Below are 10,697 nucleotides of genomic sequence, written 5' to 3'. Positions count from 1 at the left end.
TAAGTTAAACCAATAAATTAAATCTTAACTTTTAAACCGACCCTTCTAGTTATCATGCATTAATCATTTTTCTACAGCAACTCATAAATATCTACGCAATGTACCCCCTTATCTTGTATTCTTTAACATTTATTCCTCAAAGTACGACACAAATTTCCCACCTCTAAAAGCAAAAATTTTATATATTATCTAAGCAAATAACGTTCTATTAGTAAATGATTTCCTCAACTTATTCTTATAAATCTCAATTTTTGATCTTCTTAGAATGTCTTCTCTAAGAAACCACCGTCATCCTCAACATCAATCGACTGATTCTCATCACCACCGTATAGCTGCTTGTATAGCCAAAGAGTTAACTGCTGTGATCCCTAGACTGGTGACCCAAATTCAAAACATCAATGCAACCGGTCCAACTTTTACCACTAACATCTCTGCTAGTAACGGCGACTCATCTATCACCACTGATCCTCACAACAGGAAACGTAAGAGCCCGATAGCAACCAATCTTACTCAACCGCGATTCTCTTCCTTTTTCCGAAAAGGAGACCTTATAGAGGAGCGCACCACATCTGCAATACTTGCAACCCTCACCACCCAATCAACCTCATTGTCGTCTTTGCACCAATTGTAACCGCTATGGCCATCTTGCTAATGCCTGTCGTCAAGTCTGTAGTGCCCCAACTTCCCCACAACAATTTGAGACGCTCGTTTATCAAAACAGTACCATGCCATATACTCAACCCGGTGTATCTAATACACACGCTTTCTACCATTGTGGAGACCTAAACCATCTCCGTTATTCGTGTCCTCATCGAATCCATGCTCAACCAGCTCAAACTATGATTGAACCCTACTACTTGACCCAAGCACACCAATCTCAAACCCATCAACCTCATGTCCCACAAGCTCCTCCTATCAATCAAGGTCACCCATACATAACCCAATAGTATCAAACCCTGCAACCACAAGCTCAAGTTTACCGAACATATTTCCACCAAACAACCATTTTGCAAACTGTTCAAGCTCAAGTTATTCAAGCTATCCCAATTCAATCTACCTCGACTGCTCCAACCTCTATGAATGAAACTCCTCATGGTGCTCCAAGTCACATCAATTAAGCTACTCGACAACCATGAAAACTTTTGCCATTCCCTTCATCTATCATAATATATTATGTCCTTTTCTTAATTACATATTGTAATGCCTCTTTATGGCCTTAGATTATTTCTCCTTTGAACAATTTATCTTTTATCATTTATCCAATGAATAAAGCTTCTTTTATTTAAATAGATTGTTCATTAAAGTCTACTTTTATCTTAGTTGTCTATCCTCATCCATCACAACTCATTTTACTAGCCTCAACAAATAATAAATTATCTCTTCTCAACTTTAAATACTTACTTTTACGATTAAAAGATGTTTTAGAAATTTCCTTACTGTATTAAAACCCACTACAACTTTTGGAATTGCCGGTCAAGGGTTCCTCTCCTTCTCCCTCTTCAAACTCCGATTCTTCTTTTTCATAGTATGTTTGGCGATTTTCTAGTGTTATAATTAAAACTCCTTAAAACCTTTATTTCTTAAAAATTATGCTTCATTCAAAATTTTTGCAACCCACAAAATGGAACGAGTTATATGGACCATCCGACGATCTAAGTAATTATGGGTCGACAAGTAATTACCAAAGTCCTCGCATGGAAATCATAATCCGGATAAATGTGTGACGTAATATATACACGTAAGTAGTTGAGATAACGGTACATATGTAAAGATGATAAGGACATGGTGGATACGCCGCTGGTACATCCTATATATAAGTGCCCTTATCAGATTTCCATTAGGAGCATTGTGTCAACTATTAAAAGTTCTGTATTATGATTTAAATCATATTTAAAATTTTATATTATTTTATTTATTTTTATATTTTATTTATTTATTTATTTAATTTTTTTTAAAGTTTTAATGGTGTTGTTTTGGTATTCCTTAATTCGGGACGAAATTTCCTAAAGTATGGGAAACTGGAACAACTCGGACTTTTCGAAATCTATATTCTTAATAAAACCCGACCCATTTCGAAGCATTTATCGAGAAAATTGACTATTGTTATTATTTTATTGTTATTTAATTAATTATATATGATATATTTATAACTTTTAAAATATGGGAATTATAACCCGAAACTAAAGCATTACCTATATTTGATTCCTCCTCTAATATTTGAGGACTTTTTTTGCAAATTATACATATAATATCCATTTAACCCTTTTACCCAGCAAACCTGACACGCACCCCATGGTCGTATCCTTAACCTGATAACATGTTTGATTTCATGGTCCTCAATTGTCGTCACAATCATAGAATTGAACCTTTTGATATGTTATACCTTCCAAAATCGGCCTACCGACACTCGTATTATGTCAAATCAAATCAAACAGATCTGTATTGCTTAATTTTTCCTAGCCATGAACCCTAGATCATCAAACTATATCAGTACGAGTTTTATAATTCAATTAAAACTTGCAGACTTGACCTCCTCCATCGCCATCATTTACCCTATACTTAATCAAATTATACTAGCCGGTTGATATCTTGTTCGTCACATATAAGTGTCGGCCCTGTTATGTTCAATTAACACGCGATCTAACAACGAGAAAGGTACTTCTTCATACTGTCGTTTTCTTTTTCATGTAAGCGTCACTAACCCTAACGTTAATTGGATCCAAAGTTCACAAATTGATCAATTAGGAATTTTAGGGTTCATGAGTTTTGGGTTTATTTATGTTGCTAGTTATTATTGTGTTTGTTTGATGTTTGTAACAACAGATCTGACAGCGCAATTGGTTGATGTTGTTTGGTTAAGATCGGTGTGGCTGGGGGTCGCGGGTTCGAACCGACTAATAACATGTTTAATCGATATTCTACTAAAAACCGACATGTTAACTCATTTTTTCCCCGAACCTTCATTAAAATATATATATGTATATATATATATATATATAATATATAACAGTTATTTGAATTGTTAAAGGTTATACTTGTATTAAAGGTTTTTTTATGGTTTCCTTTTTACATATATAATATATAATTAAATTTTACAAATACATCTTATTATTTTCACATGATAATTATGTGGTAAATATTTACACTATTTATCTCAAAACAAATTTTATATTGCTTAGTATAACTTTACATGAAACCAATGCTCATAATAATAAAATTTAATAAACAAAGTATTAATAGTTTATAACTTATTAGAATAATAATTAATCATCATATTTAGAGTCCTATTATACCCGTCAATTTCGTATTTTTATTTCCGAATTCACATTCCTTATTAGGCTATATCGACAACGCGAGATCACCACTTTCATTGTTATTATTATCCTACTAATTCCGCTTGCTTAATCACTAAGGTGAGTATTTCTCTCCCTTCTTTTACTTATTTTTAACTGTTTTCGGGACATATGCGTTCGTAGAGTTTTCTATTATATAGTATTCAAACGCAACTGTTTATCCTTGTGTGTTTATCAGTTTGCCTAACTTGCTATTTGCTTACTTGATTTATTTGAATGCTGTTGCTTACTTCGGAAACCGATGTCCATTTTTATGGCAACGGTTTAGTCCTTGCTTAGTAGCCAATGTCCATTTATATGGATTGTTTGAGCCCTTTCTTACGGTTTGCTTTCTTTATAGTTGTTTGATTGTTATGTGCTATGGCTTATCTGTATATCTCACAGGAACAGTTTGCAGTTTTACTTATTTTATTTATTGTCTCAAATCTGGTAATTTACTCACTCAACATTGTGTTAACAAAATCTATTTTATTTTTAACGCGTATGCTGGTTATCGTGTAATATGATTCTCAAGCATGTATTTGAAGAAATCTTAGGTTGCATGCTAGAGAAGAAGTTACAAGATTTTGAATATTGGATTTTGTTTTATTTGATTCGATATTAATTTATGTACTTTGGGTAAATTGATGTAAATGATCATTTAATTAAATCTAATAGATATTGCCACATTTAATATTGCATGATATTACCTTTGAAAAGCTGTGAGCAATCAGTTCGTGCCCCGACATTTCCGCCGTTGGGGTGTGACACAAGGCGACAATACCAAAGATAAGTCTTAATCAAATTCACTTTGAGTTTCTTGGTGCTTGATTGGTACAACGTGTTATCAAAGGATGTGTTACAATGAACTAATTCATAAATGCCACTAGACGGCATTGCTTTAAAATAAAAGACATCATTCACGAAAACAACAATACCGTTGTCTACAAACTTCATATCATAACCATATTGTCTTAAAAGAGAATTAGAGATAATGTTCCTAGTCAAACTAGGAGCATACAAAGTGATTTCAAAACAACTTCCAAACCATTTGGAAGCTTCAAAATGTAGTCTCCTTGGGCTTTGACATCAACTTTTGCCTAGTTGCCCATGAAGAGACTTGTATCTCCTTTATTGAAATGCTTATTTCTTTTCAACTCTTGCAGCAAATTGCAAATACGAGTTCCACATCTAGTATCCAATACCCATCTGTTAGATGAAATAACATTAAGATCAATATGGATCATGAAAGTTATACCCGAGGTTTTCCCCGCATCCCTATTATCTTTCAACTCTTTGAGATAGGTTGGACAATCCCTTTTCCAATGTCCTATCTCACCACAACCAAAGCATGGGTCGTGTAAGCTAACCTTTAGCTTCTTTTCTTTTGGTTTGGGTGGTTTCTCTTTAGCTTTCCCTTTAAACTTACCCTTGACGTGTCCCTCACCTTTAGCAATATTTTTGCTTTAGGTTCCGGGTGATGCCTTTTCACTGATTGTGTTTCTTCCATATGACATGCATGAAGCGCTTGAACCCTTTCAAAGTGTTCCACCCTAACTTGAGTAAGAAAAATTTCCTTAAGTTAAGTGATCATGTCATATGCCCTATGATTTTCAAATCCTTTTGAATCTCGGGAATCAAAGTTTCCAACATGAGGCAAGAAACTTGCACCGAACTTGGTGTATTTCAACCAATCTTTATAGGTATCTACATCGTCAATGTTTGGTTTGTCAAGAATATGATCGTCAAATATGTGTCTTGGGCAGACCAAATCCAACAGGGGTTGCAGAAAGAAGTAACATAGCATTGATAGAGGCTGCAAGAACCATGATTGCATATTCTTACTTTCCTGTTACACTTTGGGCATAAGCAATAAACACTGCTTTTATATTCAAAACATGGTACTTCTCCACAAAAGTCATGATAAAACTCCTTATGAGATTTTGTACAAGAGAAATCCCTACATCAAGTTCCTCAAGCTTTTTTGGTTGCAAGTGTTCTTTGTTGAATACAAAAGACTATTTGAACAAGTTTCAATCTAAATCTTTAGATTGTTTCTTTGTTGAATATTCCACACAATCAAAATCATACAAAGTTTATGTGAAAGATCATCTGAGTGTGATTGAATCTTCAGATATAATCTTTAATGAAAATCAATTCAACACTGTTGATGGAGCATCGTGGTTATTTGATCTGAAGAAGTAAATCAAATCTTTCAAGAATTACCATGAAGACTTTGATGAAACTTTATATAGAACAAGTGTCCCTGAAGCTACTTCAGAGAAAATGTTGATTTGGACAGATTATGGTCCAAGGTTGTTTTAAAGAGCGCTTAATTTTATTTTGATAAGATTGTTCTGATGTTTAATCTGAAGAAGCAAAAAATGAACATGTTGTCATCAACAAGATCCAAAAAAATCATGTCTTGAATGATGAACAAACAAGTAACCAGCAAGATCAAGACCAAGCTAACAAACAATTTTAATTTGAAACCTTGTTTCAAAATTTGAATATGGGAAGTGATCTTGCTTCAACATTAACTTAGTTTGTTGAAAAAGAAGCTAAAATGAACAATGTATCATCAGATTTAGTCATTGAAGAACCTGATCTCAGTGACACGGATCTTGATTCAACAATTACTTCAAATCAATTCATTCAAACTTCTTCTGTTGAAAGAAATCATCCTGTTGAAAACATAACTGCTGATCTGCAGGAGAGAGTAATAAGAAGTGCATCTGAATCTGCAAACATCTGTTTGTACTCCTGATTTATCCCAAATTGAACCCAAGAACATAGTTCAAGCCTTGAAAGACAATAGTTGGGTGGAAGCTATGTAAGAGGAGTTGGCTCAGTTAAAGAATTTGAAAGTCTATGAACTTGTTGATAAGCCAAGAGGAAAGTTTGCAATTGGCACCAAATGGGTTTTCAAGAATAAAAAAGGATGCAAGAGGAATTGTAATGAAGAACAAAGCATGACTAGTTGCACTATGATGCCTTATAAGAAGAAGGGATTGATTTTGAAGAGTTTGGTTCAGTAGCAAGGATAGAAGCTATCAGAACCTTCTTAGCCTATGTTGCATCTAAAAATATCAGAGTATTTCAATTAAATATCAAATCTGCTTTCTTAAATGGTAAGATTGAGAGGTATGTCACTCAACCTCCAGACTTTGAGCATCCTGAGTATCCTAATAAAGTTTACAAACTGAAAAAAACTCTATACAGACTACATCAAGCTCCAAGAGCTTGGTATGATGAGTTGTCAAACATATACTTGTGAATGGCTTCCAAAGGGGAGCCATTGATAAGACACACTTCTACAAGAAAAGAGGAAGAGATTTGCTTCTGGTCCAAGTATATGTTGTTGATATCATTTTCGGATCTACAAATGAACAAAAGTGTATGGAATTTGAGGAGGTTATGAAGTCTAAGTATTGTATGAGCTCAATGGGTGAGATTAATTTCTTTCTTGGATTGCAAGTTTATTAGAAGAAAGATGGCATATTCACATGTCAATCTAAGTATGTACAAGACATCTTGAACAAGTTCAGGTCAAGACTTCAACTACAATGGACACAAATGAGAAGATGATAGTTGATGAAAAGGGGGAGCCAATAGATCAACATGAGTATCGAGCTAAGATTGGATCACTTATGTACCTAACTGCTTCAAGACAAGACATTATGCTTAATGTATGTGTATGAGCAAGATTCCAATCAAATCCAAAAGTTTCTCATATGATTTCTATCAAGAGAATCTTTAGATACCTAAAAGGAAAGCCTGATTTAGGTATATGGTATCCTAAGAACCACGCCTCTGATATAATTTCATACACAGACAATGATCATGATGGATGTAACATGAGCAGAAAGTCTGCTTCAGGTGGTTGTCAATTCTTGGTAGACAGGCTAGTGTCATGGCAATGCCATAAGCAAACAACTGTTTCAATCTCAACTGCTGAAGCTGAATACATTGCTACATCTGCTTGTTGTGCTCAAGTCCTCTGGATTCAGAATCAACTGCTGGATAATGGTTTAAATTACTTGAACACTCCTCTTTATATTGATAATACTGCTGCTTCGTTCATAGTTATGAACCCAGTCCAACACTCAAATAACAAGCATATTAAAATCAGACACCATTTTATCAGATATTACAATGAGAAAGGTCTTATAGAAATGAAAGGAGTTGACACTAGTGACAACTTGGCAGATCTATTAACCAAGATAATAGATAAAACAAGATTTCATTTTCTATTAAAATCTTTAGGCATGATCAACTCTGATGAAGTCTGATTGATGATTTATGCTCATTATGCTAACTGATTATCTTTTAGAGGTCTTGATGAGTGGTTTGAGTTTCTATGTTTGACTTAGGTATCAATGGTGCTTAGGTCTATTTTCAGTGATTGGTCATGATGGCTTGATAAGTGTGTCTACATATGCTTTGAAATTTTAAATCCGCATGTTTATCTGATATATATATCTTATGATTGGATGATCTGATATGATGATGTGCTTAGTACTGATAGACTTTGCATAATTAGTCTTGAATTATACATTATGTTAGTCTGATTGTGTTAATGCATACCATTCATTTTTCATTATTCTTGAATATCTTATTGATTGATTATGTCAAAACTATGATGTTTTTTCAACCTATGTGCTCAAATTGAACACTTTTTCAAAGAAGTTTTTCAAGAGAAAACATTTTTGACAAGCTGAGCAAATTAATGGTGTAGAGAAATGATACGACTATTCAGTTCAAACTTTATAGAAGCTTAAAAGGTTTCTCAATGAAAATTTATCCAACCTTATGGGAAATGATAGTAGATTAATTATTTATACCAATCATATGGATTTAATAGGTTAAAAATACTATTAGTGCGGTCATTGACAAGTATGGTTGCTTTCCATGATGTGTAAAATAAAGAGGTGATATAAACATAATGATAATATAAACTTAATGTAGAGATACATTGTTGAAATATGCATGTTTCAAGATAAATCTCTCCAAATGATAGGTAGAAAAGTAATTCTCTAGTCATACACAAGCCGGTTAGTATTTGGTTACCTAAAATGAAACATTTTATTAATATGACAAAGAACAAATTTGAGCAAAATGATTATACGTCAACCAAAAGTTGATACAAGTCCAAAATTTATAAATAAGTCAAACATGAGGGTTTAAACTAGAACTACAGAGGTGTGGAATCATTATATGTCCTAAACACCTTGAATGGAAGGCATGTAAGTCCGAAGTGTGTGGCATGTAAGTACAACGTTCAACCTCAAAGTTTGAAAAGTTTTGAAAGATAAAATTTATTAAGAAAGTTTTAATGTTTTATCATTAAAATATTTTGACCAAATATTAGGGGGTTGAAAACAAATTGGGGTGATCTGGATAAAGCCAAATAAGCCTTGAGAAGATATATGGAACATCATAGCGCAATAAGTGTGATCCATTTTTGTATTATGCAACTAATTGAACCTTAAGCATATCACCAAAGTAATGAAATTCAAGCTAAGTTTATACCTACTATTAACCTTCCTAATGTGTCATAATAATGCTGAGAATGAAATATTAAAAGGTGACTAAAACAATATGATCACATGTTGAGATCTTTTCATAAAAGAGAAAAAGGTTTGAAAGGATTAAACTGAAATTTGATCTCATTATGCACCATTTGCTCTTAAACTTTGAGCTTTAATGAGAAAACTGTTTGATGTAAATTTAAGTCAAAAAGTGTTGCATTTTCACTTTGAATATGTATGCAAATGTTATTTAGAGTAAACTTTGATGGTTTAAAACTTTCGAGTAAACTTGGTTGTTTTATTTTGAAGTTCAAACTCATTCGAGCATACTTGATACTTATTTGATTTGCATATATCTGATCATGTATTTTCGAGAAAATTTTGATGATTATGCACTTTTGAGTAAACTTGGTTGTTTTAGAAGGTCATGGCATTCAAGCATACTTGATAAAATAGGTGATCTAAATGTGTCCGAATATGCTTTCAATACTTTCGAGTATACTTGAGTGTTTTAGTTCAAACTCGTGTTTGTCAAGCATACTTCATGAATTTGGTTTAAATTTTATCATAATGAATATTTTTCGAGTAACCTTGACTATTTATTTGTTAATTAGCTTTATTGAGTAAACATGGTAAATGTGTCAAGTACACTTGCTAAAATATTGATTTACATATATGTTGAATATGTTTGAATACTTTCTCTGAAATTGCAAGTGTTTTCGAGTAAACTTTGTTTACTGAGAAAACTTCATACTTAGAGCACACTTGTATATTAAAATAATAGTTCAAGTGTTCTCCAAGCATACTTGCATATTTCAGAAGATTTCAAGCAAACTTTACTTTCCGAGTACACTACATGCTTTGAGCACACTTGTATATTAACATATCAATATATCAAGTCTTCTCAAGCACACTTTGAACTTTTGAAGTATTATTGAGTAAACTTTACTTGGAGTATACTTGATAGTATATCTCTAAATATTGTTAACTCTTTGCTTTTCTAAGTAGAATTGAGTAATGTTAGTAATGATATGGTATTCGAGTACGATTAACATTTAGAAATATCTCTAAGTTACTATTTTGGGATCTTTATTGATCTCGAGCATTGTTTCCTATTTGAACAAATATACTAGATTATTTAACTTGTGATTAATTTCTCGATCAATCTTGTGTATTATAGTAAGCTTCTTTCATTTTATTTACTTAGTTTATTTCTGATAACTTTAATACCTGAGCAAACACTGGGACGAGCAAGCTTGGATAATACACTTTATCAAGCAAGCTTTATGCTGGTATATTTGAAATCTGGGATTTTGGCAGTATTCATGTACTAAATGAAAAATATCATTTAAAATCCATTTTCAAATGCACACAGCATACACTATAAAAGAGACACTTAGAAAAATTTTCATTTCATCTCTCTCTCTCTCTCTCTCTCTCTCTCTTGCATTATTATCCGATTGCTTATAACCTAGATACCCAACCGTTGCTCTTAATTCCTACCCATAATCATCCACTAGAATCCGACTCGGTAACCTTCAATTGAATGCTTTTCGACACTCATTGTATGAGTTTAGGGTTTCCATTTTTTGTTTAGTGACATCTCTGTTTTTTTGTGTAGGTTAGTAATTTGTCGAAGAATAAGTTCATAAAGATTATTCTTTATAATTTATTCTTCAATTTTAACTTGATACATAATAAATTAATGAACTTTAATGACTAATTATTACTTTGAATGTACTTTTGTTTTTAACTGTGCAGAAATATGGTGTTTCCTTTTGAACCAGAGCACAAAATGTGCTCTTTTCTCCAAGTTACAGAGGAGAACATGTCG

Source organism: Bidens hawaiensis, unplaced genomic scaffold, assembly GCF_021521415.1.
Source record: "Bidens hawaiensis isolate Kalapana, Puna unplaced genomic scaffold, B.hawaiensis_p1.1 tig00027836_1, whole genome shotgun sequence".
NCBI lineage: Eukaryota > Viridiplantae > Streptophyta > Magnoliopsida > Asterales > Asteraceae > Bidens > Bidens hawaiensis.
Note: the sequence above shows the minus strand (reverse complement) of the source record.